Genomic DNA, 25725 nt, shown 5'->3' with positions numbered 1-25725 from the left:
GGGATCAGGCTGTGTACCTTGTACCCCACTTCATGCTGGAATGGGCTTCAGCTCCCCACACACCCCTACAATAGATTAGATATGAGTATCAATGAATTTATTTCTAGAGATAACATGCTTAGTAGATATGCAGACACATTTAAATATGTAGTTACTATTGAGTACATCTTTAGCAGTGAAGAAACAAAGTACATATAAATGTACTTACAAATGAGTACTATTAACAGGGCAGAAAAGTGTGGCAATGTGACAGTCATCATCTCCCAACATTTTTAAAGAAATCAGAGAACAAGCTAACTCTTTTCTTTTTTGCAACTGAAACATATGCAGAAGAAAATTAAAATATAATTAGCATTTGATGAAACTAGGAAAAGACAAATTAGTGTCCTTCAAATAATTCCATACTCCCCAGTACAAGATATTTCATACAATAAACACTAGACCTCCATGCATTCCTTATCCATACACTTGTAAGGGAAACCTACAAAGCTCATATGAGGAATGGCAAATGCAATATAATGTATTTATTTTTTTTTGTAATTATTATGCATCCTATATTAAGAAATGTGTGGATTCAGTATCACATATAAGCACACATTAGGTTGTTGAAACCACACACACACACACAATACCTACATAGACTAACATGCCAAGGCACTGAAAAGCAATCTTATTAAAAAACAAAGATCACTTAGACCACCTGTTGTCAAAGCTATGCCTCAGCAAACCAAAAAGGCACTCAGAAAAAACAACTAACACCATACATACTGTCACTCTCAGTGGAGTCACAAACACACTTCCTAAGACATTCAACATATGGCACTCCATTCTGAGATATACTGATGCTCTCTAACCAGGCTGAACAAGGCGAAGACAACTGTAAGATGTTCATCGTGTTTCACTGTTGCAGTCATTACACTTGGGTTATCCTGCTGGCAGGCGATCCGCAGTCAGCCCGAGTTCCAAAGTCTTGGTCCGGCTTCGGTTGCTGTTGCCTCTTCCCTGATGTCAGTGCACCAGGGGTATAAAAGTTGCAACTGACAACATTTTCTTCTGTCTTTCTTGCTGCGCGGTGCCCGAAGCAAAAGCAGTTTGCAAGTGTCGGTCAGCCGACTCCTGAGATTTTCAAAATTGAGTTTCAGATCCAAAGTCTTCAATAAAGTTAAGTACTCCGTTGGGGAAACTTTTTCTTGCTCCAGACTGATGTCAGTAAAAGTTAATAATTGTATTTCTTGTGGGAAGCAAATACCTCATAAGGACTTTCACTCTTACTGTATTCCTTGCCGAGGCCCTGATCACGACGTTACCAGTAGTTGGTTTTGTGCTAGATTCAATAAACGCACTATTAAATGTCGGTTTGATTTTGCTTTACATTATTTTGGCCGAAGGTTTAATTAGATAATGCCGTCGGAACAACTGATGACCAGAATTTATAAAAAACGCAAAGACAAAGAAAAGGACAGGAATCCGAGGTCCAAAACTGACGACGAAGCCTCTTCAAGGCCAGTCGCTGGTTCGCCGGTTCTCAGTGAGGCACTTTTGCAGCCCCTTACACCCGCTACCTCAGAGCCACAGGCCATAACCGACAGCCACATGGAGACACCGAGGCCTGTGGAAACTCAAGGTATTGGGACTGCGGAAACTATTCCCTTAGATGGGTACAGAGCCGCTGAGCAGTCATCAGCTTCTGAGAGTGTTTTCAGACCTTCACAGCTTACAATTAAGCCCACTACAGCAGCCAAGGCAAAGTCAAAAACTCCATTAAAGACAAGGAAACAAATACAGCATTCTCCAGAACAGTCATCCATGCCAAAGAAACAGATGCTTAAAATGGCCGAAGATCTAATTACTTTAATCAGGGGTTCCCATCCCCCCCCTGACAAAAAGCCTAGGCAAGACACTGACTATGATTCCTCTGACCAGGTTTCGATTTCCTCTGATTCCTCTTCTGATCAGGGATATTCTCTCTCTCCCTATGAGGACTCTGATGCAGAAGAGTCTATATCTTCAGCCTCTCCGCCTGAGTATTATTCTTTTGGGGAAACCCTGCACACCATGAGGGAGCATTTCCATTGGGAGAGCCAGGATTATTGAGAATCCAAGAAAAGGCTCAGAGACTTCCTTTTGTTGCCTCAGCATAGGCCCCTGGCTATCCCCCCTGTGCTTGATATTGTTGCTGATGTTTTCTCTGAATCCAGTCTGTCTCCTGATTCTTTACCCCCTGCACCAGTCAAGCCAGACAGGTACTACAGGGTCCCTGACTCTCATAAATTTCTCTACAAAACCCCCGCTGCAGACCCAGAAACAATTTCTCAAGGTCCTAAAGGGGTTAAGGCTTCCACTGCTAAAAATCCTGTCCCCTTGGATAGGGATTCCAGAGCTCTGGACAGATGGGGAAAAAAGTTTACACTTCTGCTACTTTAGCTGTAAGGGCCTTAAACTGCCAGTTTCACATACTTAAATATCAACAGTACCTCATGTCATTGTTAAAACAGAAAATGGTTTCAAATTCAGAAAGTCCTGACAGTAAGGAAATGCAGGATTTATTGCATGCAGTTGAGCAAGTGGGAAAGCACACTCTGCAATGTGGTTTTGATTCATTAGAGACTTCTTGTAGAGCCGCAGTTACAGGCTCTGTTATTCGAAGCCATGCTTGGTTGAAAGAACAAAGTTTACCTGACCATGTTAAAGTAAAATTATTGGATGCTCCACTACAGCATGATACTTTGTTTGGTGTTAAGGCAGAAGAGGTGTTAAAGAAAATGGAGGATAAAGCAAAATCAATGCAGACAGTGAAGCATTTCTTACAGGTTCAACCTCCTAGATTTAGCAGAAACTGGCCTTCAAAAAATTGGTCCTTTCCAGTGTCAGACAGGCCACAAAGAGGTAGATACAGACGCCCAAGAGGCATATCTCAGCCCCAAGGCTCCTACAGACCTAAACAATTGGGTGCTTCAGCCCCCATAGGAGGGGAAGACAAATCTCAACCTTATAGGAAACAGTCTACCTTTTGGCAGCACCCCTAGGGGGAAAGCTTGCACTTTTCACAAAAAATTGGCACATGATCGCCCAGGACCAATGGGTGCTGAATATTGTTTCTCAGGGTTACAGGTTCCACTTCCACATGCTTCCAAAATCAAGAGGTATGCCAGACCTGCCACAAAACCAATGGGCAGAGGCACAAAAACAGATTGATGCTCTTATGGACATGGCAGCTATTCAAAGAGTTCCACAGCAAAAACAGGGACAAGGATTTTACTCAAGACTTTTCTTAGTACCCAGAATGGACAAAGCCTGGAGACCAATACTGGAACTGTCAATCCTAAATACTTTCCTGGATGTTCCAAAATTCAAAATGTTAACACTACAGCAACTTCTGCCCATGCTGGGCAAGAAGACTTGGCTAGTTACTTTGGACCTCAAGGAGGCATACCTGCATGTCCCAATCAGACAATCTTGCAGAAGATACCTCAGATTCATAGCAGGCTCAATGCATTACCAATTCTCTGCACTGCCCTTTGGCTTATCTACTGTGCCCAGGGTCTTCACAAAATGCTTGGCACCAGTAATTGCATTTTGCAGACAAAAAGGAATTCAAAGATATCCCTACTTGGATGACTGCCTTATTCAAGTAGAGAGCAAGGACATTCTTCTAAAGCATCTGGCATTTGTAAAATGATTACTAATTTGCCTAGGGTACACAGTAAATGAAAATAAATCAAAACTAGTGCCCTCTCAAGAGATAATATTCCTGGGTGCAAGCTTAAATACTACTGCCCAGATGGCTTATCTCACACCAGACAAACAAAGGCAACTGACTCATTATTTTCAAATGATGGCAACAAAAACCCAGCTCCCTGCAAGAAAAATTCTGCAGGCCCTGGGCTTCATGGCATCCTGCATTCTACTAATTCCATATGCAAAACTACATATGAGGAAACTACAATGGTATCTAAAAAGTGTTTGGACTCAGCATTGTCACAGCCTGGAGACAATCATAACTTTAATTCCCTGCCTACAACAGGAGTTTCGATGGTGGTCCCAGGCCTGTCACCACAACAAGGGACAGCCTTTCACCTTACCCACAGCCAGGCAGACAATAACAACGGATGCATCGGATTATGCCTGGGGGGCACATATGGCAGGAAAATGTATTCAGGGCACGTGGCCCAAGGAACAAATGCATCTTCACATCAATCAAAAAGAGATGCTAGCTATACAGAATGCCCTGACAGCTTTCAAGGACCTACTACATCCAGGACAGCTATTAATAAAGATGGACAATACCACAGTTATGTGGTACATAAACAAGCATGGGGGCACACATTCCTACCCCCTATGCAGGCAAGCCATGACTTTGTGGAACACAGCACTGACCTATCAAGTACATCTACAGGCACAATTCCTGCCAGGAACAAAAAATACACTGGCAGACGAACTAAGCAGAAATCTCATGGATCCTCACGAATAGAAACTAAATCCACAAGTGTTCAGCATGATAACGAGGAAATGGGGATGCCCAGACATAGATCTTTTTGCCTCCCCTCACAATTACCAAATACAGAAATTCTGCACAAGAACCTATCACTCTCAAGCATGGAAAGTGGATGCTCTATCATTCAGCTGGAAAGGCCTGACAGTCTATGCCTTCCCTCCGATGCCTCTTCTTACCAAGGTGCTCCTAAAAGTCAGACAAGAAAGGCCAAAAATTATCCTGATTGCCCCAGACTGGCCACGCCAGCACTGGTACCCAACCCTAAAGAGCTTGTCAAAAGGATCAGCTTGGCTTCTACCTCAAATTCCTCATCTTCTGACACAACAAAACAATCAGATTCTGCAAAGTCAGCTCAGAACCTTAAATCTGGCAGCATGGCAGATAATGTAGCCACTCAGACTGCACCTCTCTCTAAAGCTGTTATGGATGTCATTTTAGAAGCCAGGAGGCCCAGCACTAGGAAATCTTATGCAGAAAAATGGAAGAGAGTCTGTGCTTGGAACCAGGCACAAGGGCTCGAACCACTTGTCCCTAATATACCTCAGATTTTACCATACCTAACTGAGATGCTGGAGAAAGGCCTATCTTTCTCATCTATTAAAATCCATGCCTCTGCCATTTCAGCTCATTACAACACGGAACCTCCTATTTTAGTACAGTACAGTTCAGTACCTCAGAGGGGCAAAAAATATAAGACCCCCAAGGAGAGCACCAGTACCAACTTGGGATCTCAATTTTGTTTTAGAAAAACTTACACTGCCTCCTTTTGAACCAGCCAGCACAGCTGATCTAAAATACTTATCATGGAAAACTGCTCTGCTCCTAGCAATAACTTCAGCAAGAAGAGTCTCAGAATTACAGGCATTAATGGCTGTGGAACCTTTCATCATTTTTCATCAGGACAGGGTTTCTCTTAGGACAAACCCAACATTCATGCCAAAAGTGGTCTCTAATGTGGCCTTAAACCAAACCATTCATTTACCTACTTTCTACCCAAATCATCAGAATAAAGGGGAGAGACTTCTGCACGCTTTGGATATACACAGACAGCTACGATTCTACTTGGACAAAACAAAAGCTTACAGAAAAACTGAGCAACTGTTTGTAGCCTATGCTGCAGGATCACAAGGAAAGCCTATTACAAAGCAAACAATCTCAAAATGGATAGGACACTGCATCCGCTTCTGTTATGCACAACATGGCAAGTCAGTGCCTAAGGGCATTAGGCCTCATTCTACCAGAGCAGTAGCCACTTTAGCAGCATTTCTCAGAGGAGTACCAACCAAAGACATTTTAGAAGCTGCAACTTGGAGCTCAGTGCACACTTTCACCAAGCACTACCACTTACTTCTCTACTCTAAATCCAGAGCAGACTTTGCCACTGCAGTTCTGCAGGGCCTGGTAGCCTCTCCAAATCCAATTTAGACCCAGCCACCCAACCTCAGCTTTGGGATTCTACCCAAGTGTAATGACTGCAACAGTGAAACACGATGAACATAGTACAGTTGTGTACCTACCATAAATGTAGATGTTCAAGTGTATTCACTGTTGCAGTCCAGGTTACCCACCCACCATCCCCCTTTTCATTGCTGGGACTTTTCTGTACTTCTCAACTCTATACAACCTATGTGGTGTATTTGCTTGTTGATGAAGGAAATGTTTATAGTAATATATGCATGTTTTTTGGCATATTTTTATCTTTCCAGCCTTCCTATCTGGGGGCACCTGACATCTGGGGCAAGAAAAACTGAATAAAATGGCATGGGTTGCAACTTTTATGCCCCTGGCGCACTGACATCAGGGAAGAGGTGACAGCAACTGATGCCGGACCAAGACTTTGGAACTTGGGCCGACTGCGGGTCGCCTGCCAGCAGGATAACCCAAGTGTAATGACTGCAACAGGGAATACACTCAAACATCTACATTTATGGTAGGTACACAACTGTACTTTGCTTATCTGGAGCAGAAATCCACCAGATCATGCATACATTCAAGTCATTACATCACAGGTACCAGTATGCTTCCATCATGGTGCACATAGGTGTTAATGACCTGAGACGTTCCTCCCTGGACTATATGAAGAGACACATTATGAAGCTTTCAGACTGTGTGTCTCAGGCTGGTATTAGCTCAGAATTGAGCAGCATATTATCATCACTGAGGATGATTTCACAATATGATCAAAAATGATTGATTTTAACAACTGTCTTTCTGGTGTCATTCTAAGGGGATCCAATATGTGCCAGCTTGAGAGGACATGTTAAACAGACCTCATTGCTTTGCCAAGGGTGGTTCGCACCTGTCCTCTCTAGGCTTTCAAATACCAGCTAGAACTTTATCCACCCCTCATAGTGCCTTTTTAGGCAATGCCAAATTGACAAACCTACTGACAAAGCAAAATCAACTCAAATAAACCTTAAAAGGTGTTACTGCTCAATGCCAGGAGCCTAAACAAAAAAACTGCACTCCCTCCAAGCCCCCCCTACTTGAGAATGTAAACATCTGTGCAGTTACCGAGACATAGTTTAAAGCAGCAGAGAATACCCCAGCAGTGTAAGGTTTCACTGCCTTCCACACTTTAGACCATTACTGCACAGAAAAGGGCTAAAGGAGGTGGTGTTTCAATGCACATCAGTAACAAGTATACCACTAGGATGGTCAGGCAGGATGCTGTACTGGAGTTCCTCCATGTGCAGATCGCAATAGATAAAATCGCATACCATATCCTAGCCAGCTATAGCCCCCACCACCACCCCCATGTCCCAGGAAGCTCATAATGCATTCTTGGACCTACTGGAGACATTTGCCATCCAACCTAACACCCTACTTATGAGAGACTTTATTCCTTTATAGACTGGAAATGTAACATAGTGTCAAATCTACAGGCAAAGAGGTTACTGGACTTCGTACATGCAAACACCCTTGACCAAATAGTGAATATGCCCACTACAGACTCCAGCTTTACCTATATAAATCAATGTTTGTGTCACATTTAGGTTGCATGGCTAGGCTTATAATGGCCCTAGTGTCATTAGCCTAGTACACAACTTTGAACTTATGAACTTGCAGAATCATTAAAATAATTATCTTATGCTTTATATTATAATCTTCAAAATAAACATTGCCAACAAAATAAATAGGGCATGTGGGAGACATAAGGATGTGTCTCAGAAATCACCCTTTATCTAGATCAGGCTTTCCATCCATGTCAAGTAAAGCTGTTCCTAAACCCAGTTCAAGAATAACATAGATCAGTGGATGGGGAACAGGAAATTTACCCTTGGTCTGGCACCTATGGCTCTAATAGATGCAACCTGTAAATACTTTACCACCCATGACCAAGTCTACATATTCTCCATAAAACAACCCTAGAGTATCAACCTGCCAGATTCATTTGGGTAGCAAGGCTAGGTTTAAAAATGCCATAAGGGGTAATTAGCCTAGTAATCACCTTTGAACCTATGAAACTATGCTGTATAATGTAAGCTGCTGAACATGGTTTCTATGCATATATAGCAATGAAGTTGCTATTAACCATGATATTTTTGAAGAATGCAGTTTTACTGAGTGTGGTACCAGTTAAGGAGTCATACAGCGTGCTGATGACCACTACAAGGGATTAACTCTCTCTTAAGATGAAGTCTCCTTGGCATTGATTATATTCAGTAGGAGGCTGCAAGGGGCACAGACCTCTGCAATGGGATTGCAAGGGCTTTATGTATACAAAAATAAATAAATATATATGTGTGTGATTGTGTGTGTGTGTATGTGTGTATGTATATATATACCTCCTAGAAAGAAGAAAATGTAAGCAAATAATGCAATTTGGCTATCCAAAAAGAGTAGAATGCTAATGCAGGATAGAGAAAAAGCATGGAAAGAATGTCAAAAATATAAAACACCAAAATATCATGAAAACTTCAGAATGCTTTACAGTCATATTAAAAAGCAAATAAATGAAGACAAAAGACTATACTGTAATAACTTTCAGTGCAATACTAAACACAACCCTAAAAAAAATTGGACATCTATTAAAGAAAGTTTACATCCCGGCCAAAAATAAAACCCAAACCCTTCTACCAATAACTCATCACTTGAATGTGCAATATGGTACAACTCTTTTTTTTTTATAGCTAGTATAGCATCTTTAACCAAGGATTCCTCAACAGCTTATTCCCACCCTGCCTAACTGCCACATATTACCATATCTTTCACCTTCAATCCTGTTCTCCCATGCTATATAACACTAATCTTAAATAAATTTAAACCACGCTGTTCTTCAGCTGATGACCTTCCAAGAGAGTTCCTAAAATAGTAGCCAATAGCATTTCCTATCCAGTCTCACACCTTATAAATAGGTCAATCCAGGAATCCCACATTCCCTGTCTCTAGAAAAAGTCACACATTATCCCTCTGCACAAAGGAGGAAATTCAGTAGACGTTAATAACTTTAGACCTATAACAACCATATCTCCCATCACCACAATACTTGAAAAATGTATTGAAAAACAATTGCTAGACTGTCTCCTGCAGGAAGAACTCTTGTCCCCTACACAACATGGCTTCGGTCTTTCTCATGCCATTTTAACCTATATAGATACTCTCAATAAAGCTAGAGATAATGGCAAATTTGTCTCTTCCTTATTTTTAGATTTGTCTAAAGCCTTCAACACAGTTTGTCACAGCAAGCTTCTACTTTAAATGTCCTCACTAGGTGTCGCTCAGCTCACCCTTCTGTGCTTCAAAACCTATCTGTCCAATACGTATCAATTAGTAAAACAGCATTCCATGCTCTATGCTTACCTTCCAGTCACCACTGGTGTACTACAAGGCTCTATCCTTGGTCCCCTCCTCTTTAACATTTTCACCAGCACCCTGTATGCATTCACACAACAGGCAACCCTAAAACAATATGTAGATGATTCCACTACTATTTGCCCATCTGACAACATGGTACACCTCAAAAAACATTACTCAGGAAGCTTTAATAGCCACTGAGACATGGCTTTTGTAACTCACAACTCATGCTCAACCCAAAAAAGACCAAACTACTACTTTTTTCCCCAAATCCCTGTCTCATGAAAAAACAAAATTTAAAGTTTTCTCTCTTGATAATACAGCCATTGAAGTCACTTCTCATAGCAAACTATTAGGGGTGATAGTGGATGATAATCTTACATTTGACCTGCATATACAAAATTGCATAAGAAAAACTCATCAAAACTAAGGCTGCTTTACACAGCCGCGATGCAACTAAAACTATATTTGCCCGTACTTATTGCCTCCCCATTCTTCTCTATGGTGCTCCCATCCTTAAAACCTCCAGGGTTCACAAAAAATAAAACTCGACCATTACTATGACAAAGTTGCAAAATTTGCAGCGCATACCCCTTTCAGAACCCACCACTGTATAGCAATGGAAAGCCTAAATTGGTTAGAACTGCCACATCAACTACCATATGCACAAGTTCTTACCACCTATGAAATTATCCATCATCCATCTGCCTGTCCAGCACTAAAAAAAACATTCTATACAACTATATTCCCAGTCATTGCAATCCAGTTACCAAAAATTCAGCAAATCTGCTGGGCATTGTCTGTTCTTGTACAAGGTCGTTAAGGCCTGGAATATCTTACTTCTATCCATCAGGTCAATAACCTCCCTCCCATCTTTCAAAATCACTCTGAAAGACTTCCTAGCTAAAATCTGTCTCTGCTCCTGCTTAAAACTAGTACAAACTATCTCTCTCAATGTGAACAAGTACCATTTTTTACTTATACTTTGTTACTGCTATCTAATTCTCTTCCTTGACTTTCTCTGTAAATATACCATAAGCCTCTTTTAAACTCACTTCATATTCCAGTTCTTTGTTGTATTAGACTAACTTACCTTTGATTTCTCTATAAACTGTCTAAAATTTCTCTAAATATTAAATGATTGTCATACACCATATATTGATTGCTAACCAATTTTTTATATTATGTCTAATTTGTTATAATTATTTAAACTGCAGTAGTTTTTGTTTTATTCTTGAAGCTTGTAAAATTATTGTTCTTAAAACGTTTTGTAATAATGTGTTGCTTTTCTCCCTGGGCCTCCACTGAAAGTGGCTTCTACACAGTCGGACTTTCCCAGTAATCAAATGTCAATAAATAATAAATAAGTAATTATTTTCACATTGGTTGACTACTACAGGACCACAAAAAATTAGGTGAGTTAACATCATGGGCTTGGAAGCATTTTTAAATTTATAAGTAACACTGCCTTCTAAAACAGAGTTCTCTCATTTCAAATTCCTGTGCATTTGTCAGGAATAGTATTACTTGTAAGCATACGTTTTAAAACTTTCCTGCATTAAGTCATACAAGATTTTAATATGGGTTTAGATACACTAATTGTATAATGTTTCTAAATCTGTTGATTTTTTTTCTGGTCTGTCATGTACACATATTTATTATTTAAAGGAGGTAACCACATGAATGCACTTCCATTGCAATATACTAGACTGATGTGATGAAGCCTTGTCTACTTATTGGTAGTAAAGCTTTAGACTCTTTAGTCATTTTTTCTTCTTTTTTCTTATTTGCACCAGTTTCAATAACAGCGGTAAACTGATGATGTTTCTCAAGGCCAAGATGTACCTTTGAGTTTCTATCAGCATAGTTACCCTATAATAACCTATTTCTAATCTTATGTAATAAACCTCCCTATCCTCAGTTTATGTGGCCTGAGGCAATTCTACCTTCCTGCCCTGATTAGATTTACCACTCCTATTAATTAGCCCTAGCTTCACATATTTAAGTCTCTTTTCAGCAAAAATGTGCACATTTGTGATATCCCTCCCATCATAAACTCAGCTTGTGTTAGTTCACAACCTATAACATCTACACTATTTTAGTATGTAAGACTATTGGCAGTGGACCTGTCTATATATTATACCTACGTTTGTACTGCATTAACAATCTATGAATTTATTTCTACTTGTTTCAATCATAGGATTAATATCTTGCTTATACTTAATGAGCAAGAAATTAGATATACTACCAAAGACTAGACAGTTTGTACAGTTGCATATTTTTCCACTCTACCTAGACATCTCTGCAAAGGGTTTTTGCAGCAGGCACTGGTACAAGACACACTTACTAAAATGCTGCAGTTTATCTTAGACCTATCACATGCAGAGCCCTTTCTCTTCTCTGTGAACACATTATAATTGATACATCACTAGAGAGTTGAATTCATTCAGTCACGGAAAGGGCGGTATGCCCCTGACATAAAGGATACAAGGTAGGTGCTCCCATTCACAGGTTCAGCCAGATTATCCTGACTAGCTGCAGTTATAATTACTACACTATAATATTTTAGGATTTTAATTTGACAGGTTATTACATATATTTAGTACTTGTTGTTCCATTTAAACATAACAGATAGCATCTACTTATCACATCAGAGATACAATGATGTACTAATATTTATACATAGCCAGGGACAAGCCCTCTATAAAGTGTTTGATCAATAAGGCACTAGCCAGATAGGATAGGAATACAGCACATAATCTCTAAAGTATTATTTACCAATAGGAGTAGATATGCAGAACAGGTATAAAAGATAAGACTTGTCCTGTTGTAGCTTGGATGATGTGACATATATTTATAACCCCTGCTCAAGTTAATTAATGATGTCATTGTTAGATAAATACTGCATGTCATGTAAACTGGATTTAGATCTGATGAAGCTCATTTAAGGGTGAAAGAGCTCATCTATTTGTTTTTCAATAAAGAAGTTTTGATTTCTAAACAAGATATAATTGCTTGATTACTCAGAAGTCTCAACTGAGCTTGTCTACAATGCATAGTTCTTTTTTCCTGATTTTTTTTTTTTTTTTTTTTTTTTTTTTTTTTAGGATTCTAAGCCAGCGGCTTTGCTGCTCACAAGTACCATTTTCCCCTGTGGTCTATTGTTTTTCCTTATTGGGGAAATGTCTTACCCCCTCTATGGCTGGAAAGCTATTCTGCCTTAACACAAGGATCTGTGCTTTAATATTTACACACACACACACACACACACACACACACACACACACACACACATATGTGTGTGTGTGTATATATGTATATATACATTATATATATATAATATATATATATATATATATATATATATATATATATATATATATATATATAGGTTTACTATTAAATGTGCGAATGCACTCTGTGCGAACGGCGACCCCATCGACGTGTTTGCGCGAACCGAAACGCCGAAACCATTTCGATAGCGAACCGAAACCGCGAAACTCCGACGATCGACATTACCGGCCGCGCAACACCTCCACACCCATGCTACCATGGGTCGGACGGGGGCAAGGTTTTGCCATTCGCACATCTGGGCGTCGGTGTTGTGACATTCGCAGTTCCGCGTTTGGGCAATGCGCATCGCACAAAACGGGATTGACAATTTGATAGTAAACCATATATATATATATATATATATATATATATATATATATATATATATATATATACATATATGCATACATATAAATACACACAAGCAAATAGGCCTTATATATCTAGTAGTTGTAAGAAGATGTTTTTATTCATTAACAAAGAGGGGTTTTCTTGCCAACTTGTTGTATTTAGGACTGTTAGTAGGATTACCTGCAACCTGTAACCTTGACAGTGAGACTATATACTGAAATGAAGGCTTTTTCTGCTCAACTGTGGAACATAGCATCTGTAAAAATTAATCAACCAGTTTGTATCTTTATTAGTAATTTATTTCTGACTTTGAAATATTCAGCATAAAATTATGTTTGGAAATCTATGTACTCATTCCTTTAGTATCATGTTATGAATTCAGGTAATAATCTGCATTGCTTCTTCGTGACAGTAATTTGAATCAAAGCTCACCTCAGTCAAAATCATGCAAGCTAAAATAATCCAAATTTGTTCTCTAAATTCATGCAGGATTTAGAGCAAAGCTGTTTGTCTTTGAGCCCCTTGTAGCCATACATACCTAACAAAGGTGGGGAGTCTGAATCTCAGCTAACCCTATTCAACAGCTTATAACAACAGCATTCCTCTGATGAAGCAATATCACACTGGAGAATAAAAGGTAGTGTGCTACCTCTGCTTTCAAAAAAATCGGTATGGTTATTACCTTTCGGACCACAAAGATCATGACACAAGGCTGCTTTTGTTTAAAGGTGTGCTCAACTAGCAAATTAAACTATTTGGTCTTGTATATCTCCCACACTGTTGCTGTGGACACATGACACATTATCTCAGTAATCCCCATTTCCACGAAAACCAATTTCTCTCTTATGGGATATTTCACATTTTACTGGGACTCTAAAAGTATCCTGACCAGACTAGTTCATTGCAGCATCCATCACAAATAATAGATAAGCTTTTCATATTGGATGTATGTTTCATTAACACTTCTGAAACACTTAATATACTAATTTTCTGAAAAGGCCTTAAGTTTGGAGATTTCTGATGGGGTAAAATATACAATGGCACTTATCTTTGTGAATCTCCTTAGTTGAAAACACTTCGCTCTTATAGTGTGGACTACGTTAGAGACAGCAGTGATGGACGTATCTTCTACATTGTCTATAGGTTGGATTTTAGGAATCTGCTGAAACATCTGAGACCTTGGCATGGGATTTCTTAGACTCATAAAGCCTCGAAAGTTTTATATAAGTGGATCCCTCTAGCAAAGGTATTGGGGTCTGCTGTTCCTTTATAGGAACGTCTTGCTTTTCTCACAGAGGAAGCATTGATGGGCTAAAGATTTTTACATTAATTTATTTGTGCAGGTGCTGTCACCTGACAGTGAATGGTAAACCTGTATGTGAGCTAGACCAGGGAAACAGAGGCATACTGTGGTTAGATTATGTTTCAGAAGTGGTGGAAGGACAAAAATACCGATGCTGGTTCATAGGTTGAGTGGTAAATAAGCCCCCTCGTAGAAGCATCCTTTAAAACTGTTTGGCTTCTATATATGATAACATGCTCAACCTTGAAAGATGCATGTCCCATGAGGTCCTTTACTTTGCAGGAGAAAAACAGAGCAAGGAACTGCACTACTGACTCGGGGATAAATTTGAGCTTCCTATCTCTATAGGCTGCTCTTGAGGTATTTAGTACCTTCCTTGATAACCTACCTAGGGAACCTTGTTAAGCCAGTTTGGAGGAATTAAACAGATCTATTAAAAACAATATATAAAGGCTCTCTTGTTTTATTTAGATAGTTAGTCACATGTGCATTTTATGAGAAAGATCCAGAAACTTATCCTGGTCTGTATTGATTTTTTGTCTCTCTCCTCATGCTCTTTACACAAATTTTGGTTGTGCTGCTGTGCTCAGATGTTATGACAATGTAGAATATGGAAGCTGCAAAAGATTATGATGGTACAACTAAACTGTGAATCACAGCTTTCTATCACATTACAGCATCCTAATTTGTCAGGGGATTCTACCTTTAAACTATGGTTGCTGCATTTACCTATAATAATACAGGCTTACAGTGCATCAATATGGTTCCAGCTTGAAGGCTGCAATAATTATAGCTCAAACAGAGAAAAAGACTGATTGGGACTGCTCTTTCCTCAGGCCTGGGAATCCAATGTGGTCCAGATGCTACAGATAAGTGTTCTCGTCGATGGCTTGAAGACCTTTGGTGCCAATGGTTCCGGGGTTCCTTTTAGATACGGGCAATTCCCTGGACAATACTCACTGTGGAATTTTTATGGGGAATAGTTTAGCCATGGCAGGCAGCAAGCAGTGTTATTTACCACAATATGTGGGCATAGCGCTCTGCATTATGATACAGCATAGCTTTGTTATTTCGTATTCATTGCTGTCAAATAAAGGAGAACGTTTTAATTTCATGCTCAGATGTTTTGGATAAAGATTTATGAGAATTGCCCCTTCAGTATGCATGTTGTTAATTTTGGTTTTCTTGTTTTTGTTTTATGTTATAACTGCTGCAGTTAAACAAAGTTGCTGTTCATAAAAACATTTAGAAAAGTCCATATTTAGATAATATTGTACTGTAGTACCATTACTCCATCCATCCAGAATCCCTTTTCTCATTTTTTCACATGGGGTTAGGGTGTCAGTTCAGCGGTAACAATCATCTAGAGACATGGTTTAGACCGATCAAATGTAGTAACTGCCATGCTGACTGGTTAAAAAAATCCAAGAAATTACAGTCACTATTTATTCATTAAATAACAACTGACTCTGCTTTTTTTTCATCAGACAAGCAAACTGCAACATAATGCGGCATTCATTCAATCCATGGGGAAAAACAGAGCTTATTTCAGAAAGTTAGAAGAGTAAGTCAGAGATCAAGTCCTAGGAAGGAAGTTAAATTCATTACAGGATGCACACACATATATGTGCATAATCAGAAATACATATACAGACATATGGACCCAAACACACATAGACACAAGGACACATATATACACACACACACACACACACACACACACACACACACACACACACACACACACACACAGACACACACACACACACCACACACACACACACACACACACACACACACACACACACACACACGCACACATGCACGTGCACACACTTACACACACACAAACACCTATGGACAATTTAGAAGATCACAGTTTAATGTACCGATAAGACATTAAATCCTTGGGCTGTGGGACAAAATCTATGACAGAGTTAAAAACCCAAATGGACACAGGTGGTACTCGGGAAATGTACTAAAATGAATGTGCTCATAGTCTGTAGTATTAAACAGAGCAGCTCTTTATCATCATATAATTTTACATTATTTTCTAATGTCTGTCTTCCTTTAAAGTATTAAAAAAGTTCTTCCAAACAGAAAAGACTAAATGAAAACTCCAGCAAAGCTAGAACCTCAACTGAGTGACCTCCCAAACCTATCAGAGACACATGGAATATATGCAAATGACCCTTATGAACATCAGGTGTTTTAACTAATTGGTACTTCTGAATGCCCATGACTTGTTTTACCATTTTAATGGACAATTTCAGGCCAATAAAGCCAAACCCCACTAGCTGTGGATATGCATATTTCGGCCTTGTCAGCACAGCACAAGCAGAGTGTTCAACTAAGCATAAGAAACACAGGGCTGTTATACCCAGCTGATGTCCATTGTCATTAGGGTCACTGCAAAAATATCCCAAACAACAAGCTAAAACAATAAGTGAGAAGGTCACTCAAAAACCAATCAGTAAAAACCAAATGAAAATTCCAGCAAAGCTAGAACCTCGACTGAGTGACCTCCCAAACCTCTTGTATCAGAGGTACATGGGATATATGCAAATGATCCTTATGAACATCAGGTGTTTCAGCTACTTGGCGATTCTGAATGCCCATGACTTGTTTTGTCATTTTAATGGACAATTTCAGGCCAATAAAGCCAAGCCCCACTAGTTGTGGATATGCATATTTCGGCCTTGTTGTCAGAAGCGCCAGTTAGCTGAAACACCTGATGTTCATAAGGGTCATTTTCATATATCCCATGTGCCTCTGATACAAGAGGTTTGGGAGGTCACTCAGTGGAGGTTCTAGCTTTGCTGGAGTTTTCATTTTGTTTTTACTGATTGGTTTTTTAGTGACCTTCTCACTTATTGCTTTAGTTTGTTGTTTGGGATATTTTTGCAGTGACTAATGACAATGGGCATCAGCTGGGTATAACAGCCCTATGTTTCTTATGCGTAGTCAAACACTCTGCTTGTGCTGTGCTGATAAGGTCATAACATGGCTGAAATATGAATATCCACAGCTAGTGGGGTTTGGCTTTATTGGCCTGTAATTGTCCATTAAAATGACTAAAGAAGTCATGGGCATTCAGAATCACCAATTAGCTGAAACACCTGATGTTCATAAGGGTCATTTGCATATATCCCATGTGCCTCTGATACAAGAAGTTTGGGTGCTCACTCAGTCAAGGTTCTAGCTTTGCTGGATTTTTCATTTGTTTTTTACTGATTGTTTTTCCAGTGACCTTCTCACTTATTTTTTTAAACAGAGAGGACTAAAAAAAAAAAAATCAAAAAAAAAAAAAATCGTTTGACAAGAGAACCAAGTGCACGATGAGAAATACCATGACAAGATTTCAAACATTACCATTTTAAATAAAAATAAGAAAATTGTATATAAAGCCAAAGTCATCTTCCATAAAAATAGAACTGTTGTTTTCTATCAAAACCTTAAACTGTTCTGGCAAGATAGCAACAATATTGCTCAGACACAGAAACCTAACCCTAAATTAGTATTTCTGCTTAACAGTCAAAAACTCACCAGATCACCAAAAGTGACTTGTCTTTGCCATATTTTACTCCTAAGCAAGTAATTAAAAGTCCTAGTCCAATAAAACCACTTACCTGAAATCATTTTGAGCTTTGATTCATTTTGCATTTTCAGTCATTTTATTCTAAAATAAATGAGACAATGCCTAAGATCAGTGCCTTACTAAAGAAAACCTGGCTTGAATGGACACTGAGCTGAGTCTATAAGGGCATGTCGCACAAGTTAAAATGACCCTCAGGTGAGTAAAATTTAATTTTCTCAAGTTCTTCCCTTGCTGCTTGAGGAGTGTTTAGAAATAGTACTTTCTAAGGAAGGCCCCTGACCATATGATTGAGTTACATTACCCACTCTTACTGATAACTTCACTGTCAAAAGATATATATCAGAGAAATGTCACACTTTTTATAATGTGCTTTATAAAGGGAAAAGCACCACAATTTGTATTTTGCTCCCCACGAACAGCATTTAAGAGATATGGATGATAGCTCACCTCACTTGGACTGCATTCATAGAGATTCTAAAGCCTTCAACTTGGCAAGCCATTGTGGCCTTCTGCATGGACAGTATACCAGTGTTCACCACTGTCTGAATGCAAATGCAATACTCTGGCTGCTGTTAAAATATTGCAGTATAATGCTGATGTTACAAAAATAAAGCACAGTGCCTGAATTGCTGTCTTAAAATTGTAATTTAAATTACACTTTCATCAGTCTCATTCAATTCCATTTAGAAGTGTTTCAAAGATTTGTATGGGATCATCCATTCCTGCAATGAAATAGGTGTGCAAATATTAAACATAATCTTGTACAAGGCTTATCAAAGGTAGAGAGATGTTTTGCTAATTAAGTCTGTGTTCATTTTTATAAAAACTAAACCAATGCTATGCTGTACACAAAGTTAAACACCGCAAATAGGGCTAATTTGGCCCTAAAAGGTAGTTTTATTGAAATACTCACCATATTTTGAAAACCCTAGATAAAACTGGATCCATCTCTTCCATTTGTTTAAAATTCAAGCAATGCTGTCAGTGGCAGGCAAAGAGGTGTTCCTGGCTACATTGCCATTGAGTATGGCCTGTTGGTGAGCACAGACATAGTGAAAGGACAGCTTGGTGGCTTAGGAATTAAGACTGGGCCCGTTGGAAATGCTCCTTTCTGTGGGGAAGGACTGTATCATAGTTGCTCTGCTTGTAACTCATAACAGTAGGTAAGTGCAGCTGAAGAAGTGATATATTAGAGGCAGAAAAGAAATAAAGGCTTAGCTACGCATTTGCACTGTTACATTCTCTGAGTTCATGAAGGTAGGAAATTTAATGTTGTGAGTTTCACCACAATGTATTATATTGTGTGAGCTGGCAGTAAACTTTTTAGGGGGTTCCCCTTTTCCTCACTATGATGCAACTATGGAGCTGATATAATTTTGGAGGGTGTGGGGGGGACTTGCCCCCTTATCAGGGAGTGCAGGGGGGGCCTAACCTTTGAAAAAAGGATTTTATATAGATTTTTATAGTTCGCATTCACATACAGAGACTCAAGAAGACATACTGAGGATGCCATGATGTACACGCTGTCTGCTGCATGAGGGATAATCAGGAAATAGGGGCAGTAACTTTGTTCCATGTACACTATGCCTCATCTCTTTTCAACCTTTCAGCACCCATTCCTTTGACAACCTCAGTAAAAATTACTGCTGTCCCCAAACAACAGCATACCAATGGAGAATAAACCACATTCTCTGGAGAAAGAAGTCTTTACCATCAGGAACAATAATGGGAAATATTATTATACTGGTTATTAACTCTGGTACGGTCTGCATTAGTAGAGACACTAATGGGTTAGGAAGATGGTGATGGCCATCAGGAATTAGCGCCACAAAATAGGGGGAGTAGTGAAGTAGAACAAGATGTCTGAAAAAGTGTGTAAAGCATGTTTGGTAAAAAAAAAAAAGACTTAAAGGTAACATCACCAGCAAAGTAAAGGTTTTCAGTGCATGCTCAGAATAGGACTCATGAGGGTTATTACAAAGTATTCACTCTGCAGGGTTACATAAAGTCTGTTTTTAACATGCTATATGGGGAGACCATTTGTAGCTCTTGAAAAAGTATACAATATTTCTACTGTCAAGAGAAAGTGAACAAGGGCTAAGTTTGTTTGCATGCACACTAGTTTTTGAAACATCTACAATGAGACACCATGGTTCTTTAGCAAGAAAAATAACCTTAAAAATAATTTCAAAGCACTGCATTATTCCTTATCAGCACACTTGGCACTCATCAGCCTGGAAAACACTACAAAAGTTGTATACACGTTAGCCTAGAATCTGAAATAGACTGCAACTATTCAACCTTAATGACATTGCGAACTCAGAACTTACTTATTTAAGAAAGAAAAAATTATTATAGTGAGGTAGTGAACGTTAAATCATTTGTTAAGTATGCTATCAGTTTCTGTAGCGCTTCACTAATAATTTAGCATAATGATGTTTGGTCAAGACAATGTTTTAAATATAAAAAAGGACTTTGATGTCTGAGATTGTTATTAATTAAATTTACATTCATGTCTAAATACCTTGAAAGCCTGTGCAATGGCTTCCTGTTAGCAGTGTGAACATATATCCTGTGATTAATTTTCTTTTTGGTGGACATATTTGGGCTTCCTATGAAAAATCACATCTCATTTAATCAATGTGTAATTATTTTATGCTAGAATGTCTTAAACCCTGGAAGGTCACTCACAAAACACAAAACCAATTTTTTTCAAGTGACAATACCCCGACCCACCTCCCAGTCAGGAATTAAGCCCCCTATACCCCTAATGAATAAATTTAGCAACTCCAAAATTACACAGACTTGGAGAAGAGGGAGAAAGTGATAAAAATGTAACACTCACCTTCTCGCTCTTCTCCGAGTCTAAACGCTGGCGACCTTCAAGTGATGTTTTGAGCGGTGATCAATTGGCTGCTGACAAACAGTAGGTTTCTCACACATTTTGTTGTTTTTTTTCAATGCAACAACTTACAAAATATGTACAAATGGCAAACAAGCAATATGACACAAATATTGTATCATGAAATTACAGCATAATATAATCATTTGTAATATGATAACCATAGCAAGACATGCTTTTCTAGTGTAGCTTCTTAAAATTAAACATAAAATGCACATTAAGCTCTTAGACCTGTTAGATTAATAATTGACAGAACTTTAAAAAAACAAATACTCATTGATGAATGGCATGCTATGAACCAGAAAATCAATCAAAAATGCAAATATGCAAACTGTTTCAAAAACCAGGATACTTGTAGCAGTGCTGATACTGGAGCTAGTTATCTCTAATAAGACAAACTCTACAAACAGTCATATATTTGCTGTTTAACCTGAGAATGAAGGACTGAATCTCTTCTGTTCGTATTAGTACCTGAAGGTAGAATCTTACAGATCCATATTCCTAATTTTTGGACTGAGCACCTATTGGCAGATTTAAATGTGGCTTGGGGTGGTGCATATAAACATATTCCATCTTCTAAAATTTGTACTAAACAGTACATGATGCTTCATAATATTTGCTAAACTCATTGCAAATTACTGTAACTGGGTGTTTTAGTTTCTCCTGAATGTTTTTATTGTCCTGTAACGTGGAAAACATTCCACATGCTATTTTGTGGCTGATCAAAATTAGTTACAATATGGCCAAAGTTCCATTAAGACATAAAAGAGCTCCAAATCTTATGTGTGTATGTATATATATATATATATGTATATATATATATATATATATATATATATATATATATTATAAATAATTTTAATGGAATTTGAATAGTCCAACTTCTACTATAACTATTTTAAATACTGCTCAAATAAGCTTAGAAAGTTGTTAGAAAAAAAGGTTACTATACTTTTTCTGAATAATATAAAGTTTGAAACTCAAATGTGTATCATTATTTAGTGACTTCAACCATCAATCATTTGTCAGTAAATGACAACAAACCAAAAAAAAATGAGGGAAAAATCTGGGCATTCTGTGAAAATCAGGACAGTTGACAGGTGTGGTTACAGATATGTATACAATCTATTATGTGCTGATACCAGAATGCACCATTTTCTGTGTTATGATAACAGTACAAGACAAACCACAAGTATGTTCCCATAGATTGACAACATATGTAAACCATAGCACAAGATGGTCTCCACATTTTGGGGCCAACATCTGCATACTGTTCACACAGCTTACCTGGACCTTGCAAAAGCCTTCGATATAATACCCCACTCGGGCATTACAGATAAGCTTACCAGCTTAAATACAAACCCCTATGTCACTAGATGGGTTGCAAACTGGCTCAAGGACAGAACCCACATGGTTAGAATTGCTGGAGCCATGTCAGACTCCAAACCAGTTACAAGTGGCATCCCACAAGACTAAGTCCTGGGACCTCTCTTGTTCAGTATATATTTCTCGGAGGTACAGGCTAACATGGAAGGACTGTGGCTGACCAAGTTCGCATATGATTGCAAACTGGGTGCCATAATCGACTTTCCAGCCGACAAAAGCATCCTACAAAAGGGCCTCATAGAAACAGACAACTGGTGCCAGAGCCATGGCCTCCAGCTAAACACCAAAGCGTGTATAGTCATCCCCTTTGGCAAAAACAAAGTGGCCACAAATTACCACATAGGTGGCAATCCATTAAGTACAGAAGAAGTAATTAGGGACCTGGGGACCCAAGTTGATAGCAATCTCTCAATTGACAACCACGTGGCCAAAGTGGTTAGAAAAACATTTTATATAGCCCACCTAATCATGAAGGGATTCACATCTAGATCAGGGGAGGTCATCGTGCCTCTTTACTCATCCCTCATCAGACCCATAATTGAGTACAATGCCCCTTTTGGGATGTACCTTACCAGACACCTGCAGCAACTGGAAAGACCCCAAAAGTACCTCACCAAGAGGATCAAAGGGCTCAAACAGATGCCATATGCTGCCCGGTTAAAGAAACTCCAGCTCTACTCAGTGGCATACCGCCTGCTCAGAGGAGATCTGTGCCTGACATATGAAGCCATGTCCAACCAGGAATTAATGGACATGCTGCACCTCAGAAAATCCAAATCCCATTGAGCTACGTGCTCGAGAGACTTGAACCTCTGCACTGAAATAAATAGGTCATGCTGGAGGGACAGATTCATAACAAAGAGGCTCCCTTCACTCTGGAATAAAATCCCAGTCCACGTTAGACAGAGTCCCTCATTGACTCTCTTCAAGAGGAATCTTGATGAGTAGATGGTTACCCCGGGTATCACTTCTATGTCACTGTTAGACAGAGGCACACTATACTAACCTTGAAAAAGGGCATAGCAAAATTCATTTAAAATGGGTGGCAAAAGCCAAACACACTCTGGCTAGGCTTATAAATGCCCTAGGTCAGATAGCGTAGTATGAACCTATGAACCTATGAACCTATACACAAGCACACAGATATACGTAGCCCCATGATGAAAAACAAAACTAAGCAATAAAACTATTTCCTGTAAACTACCATTGCTGCATTTGAAGCAGTTAACTCTGTATTTGCTCCACCATATAAGTATAGGGTTGTTGTTCTCAGTGCAAAAACCAAGAGTGCTTTGAAACCTATTAGCACAGACACATCACACATGGAGAGTTTGGTCATAATGAAACACATATGTCAATTAATACCCATGAATGGATGATGAGGTTCAATAAGGTTAAAAACTAAATGAGTCATATGCTTATTCCAGTGCAGCTGGTATCCTATAGTAATGTAACACCTGATTCATACATTAGAAAAACAGTAAAGTTATGCCCCCCGCACACATACACACTGACTTTATTTTTATTCTTGATAGGGTTTTTTTGCTTTATTGCTTGACAGGTTCAGTTTTTCTGTGAGTTACAAAAAGAAACTGTGATTCTTTCTTTAACAAGTTTAGATTTAAAGTGTTTATTTATTTTTGTGTAGTGGCATTCTAGCATTAAGACATTTAAAGGAATGTTGATTACATACAGATATAGATATAGATATAGATATAGATATAGATATATACATATATTTATATGAGACTGAGAAATTTCCCTGCGTAAGGTTATTTGTATTCTCTAACTGCACTGAAGGGAGAGATTTTCTAGCTCTCCACTGTGAACTTCAGCTTGTAAGCTTACTACTGATTTTTCACTTATTTTTATGGCTTCATTATATCAATGTGTTGGATTTACTTTGTCTTTCTATTTCCCGGCTGTTTAACCTAATAGTTCACCGTATTTCTTGGTTTAATCATCTCAAATGGTCCTTGTCAGTATGTCAAAACATTGGTTCTCTAAGGAGGGAGCTAATACCCAATTTCCTGAGTTAAATTCCTCAAGTCAGGCATTTTTGTTGCAAACTTGCTGTTTTATCTCCTTGATTTTCTGCAAGTGTTCCTTTATTATGGACATAATCGTTACCTATCCTGAAAATAAATGTAGTGATCTATCACAGTTTTTCATAATATCTTTTCTTCTCCCTGTGTTTCTTTAGAAATGTGAGACAGTTTTCTGGCGTACTGCCATAAATAAATTCAAATGGGGTAAACCCACCTGAAGCTTGTGGCACCTGTCAGACTGCAAAAAGTAAGAAGGTTGAACAACTGGTTCCAGTTTTATTACCTGTGTCAGCAATTTTCCTTATCATGTTGAATCCTCTTCACTATTCCATCAACCTGTGGATTGTAGACCAATGCCTTCCTCTTTGACTTTTTATTGCACTGTCATCAACTTCTTTGAGGCAGTCACCAAAGCCGTAGATGAGGGTAAGGTGGTTCACACAGCCTATCTTGACCTCGCCAAGGCTTTCGACACCATCCCCCATTCTGGAATTATAGCTAAACTCACTAAACTAGGTATAAATCCCTGCGCCACAAGATGGGTTGCCAACTGGCTCACTGACAGAACCCACACTGTAAAAGTTGCACACACCAAATCTGACCTCAAAGCAGTGACAAGTGGAGTACCACAGGGTTCCGTCCTGGGACCTCTCCTGTTTGGTATCTACTTCTCTGAAGTACAGGCTAACACAGAAAGCCTCTGGTGAATGAAGTTCGCAGATGACTGCAAACTAGGAGCCATAGTCAAGTCCCTAAATGATGTGGACATCCTACAGAAGGGCCTCGCTGAGACAGATGCCTGGTGTCAGAGCCATGGCCTCAAGCTCAATGCGAAAAACATGCAGTGTCATCCCTTTTGGTAAAAACTCTGTACCCATGAACTACTACATAGGCAGCAATCTACTTGACACCGAATGTGTGATGAGACCTTGGGACCCAGGTGGATAGTAGTCTCTCCTTTGATAGTCACATCGCCACAGTAGTCAGTAAGTCCTTCTACATGGCACACCGCACACCTTATCATAAAATGGTTCTCATCCAGGAAAAAAGAGGTCATTGTTCCCCTCTACTCGACACTCATTAGACCCATTATAGGGTACAACACCCCTTTTGGAATGTACCTCACAAGACATCTGCAGCAGCTGGAAAGGCCACAGCAGTACCTCACGAAAAGGATTACTGGCCTCAAACAAATACCCTACACTGAGTGCCTCAAAAAATTCCGGCTTTATTCCGTAGTATATCGCCTACTCTGAGGTGATCTCTGCCTAACATATAAAGCTATGTCAAACCCAGAGCTGTTGGACATGCTGCACCTAAAGAAATCCCAATCCCTCTGAGCTACACGCTCTAAGGACCTAAACCTTGTCACCACAATAAACAGGACATGCTGGAGGGATAGATTCCTGTCCCAAAGACTTCCCATACTCTGGAACAGGCTACCCATCTATGTCAAGCAAAGTTATTCATTAGCACTCTTCAAGAAAAATCTTGATGAGTGGATGGGAAATA

General features: G+C 39.1%; 1 protein-coding gene across 6 annotated transcripts in view; it reads right to left on the bottom strand.

Annotated features, from left to right (window-relative positions):
• Positions 1 to 25725, bottom strand: part of VWC2L (von Willebrand factor C domain containing 2 like) — an 819803-nt gene that overhangs the window by 696426 nt on the left and 97652 nt on the right. Inside the window, exon 4 of one of the 6 annotated variants that reach the window (XR_006365375.1) lies at positions 20723 to 20793. The exons of 4 other annotated variants lie outside the window; for them this stretch is intronic. The gene's annotated coding sequence lies outside the window, so the exon portion shown is untranslated. The remainder of the gene's footprint in view (positions 1 to 20722; positions 20794 to 25725) is intronic. One more of the 6 variants, XR_006365376.1, reaches the window with a different exon arrangement.

This window comes from Protopterus annectens, chromosome 6.part1, assembly GCF_019279795.1.
Source record: "Protopterus annectens isolate FY-2018-M chromosome 6.part1, PAN1.0, whole genome shotgun sequence".
NCBI lineage: Eukaryota > Metazoa > Chordata > Ceratodontiformes > Protopteridae > Protopterus > Protopterus annectens.
Note: the sequence above shows the minus strand (reverse complement) of the source record. Positions and strands in the feature narration are given on the sequence as shown.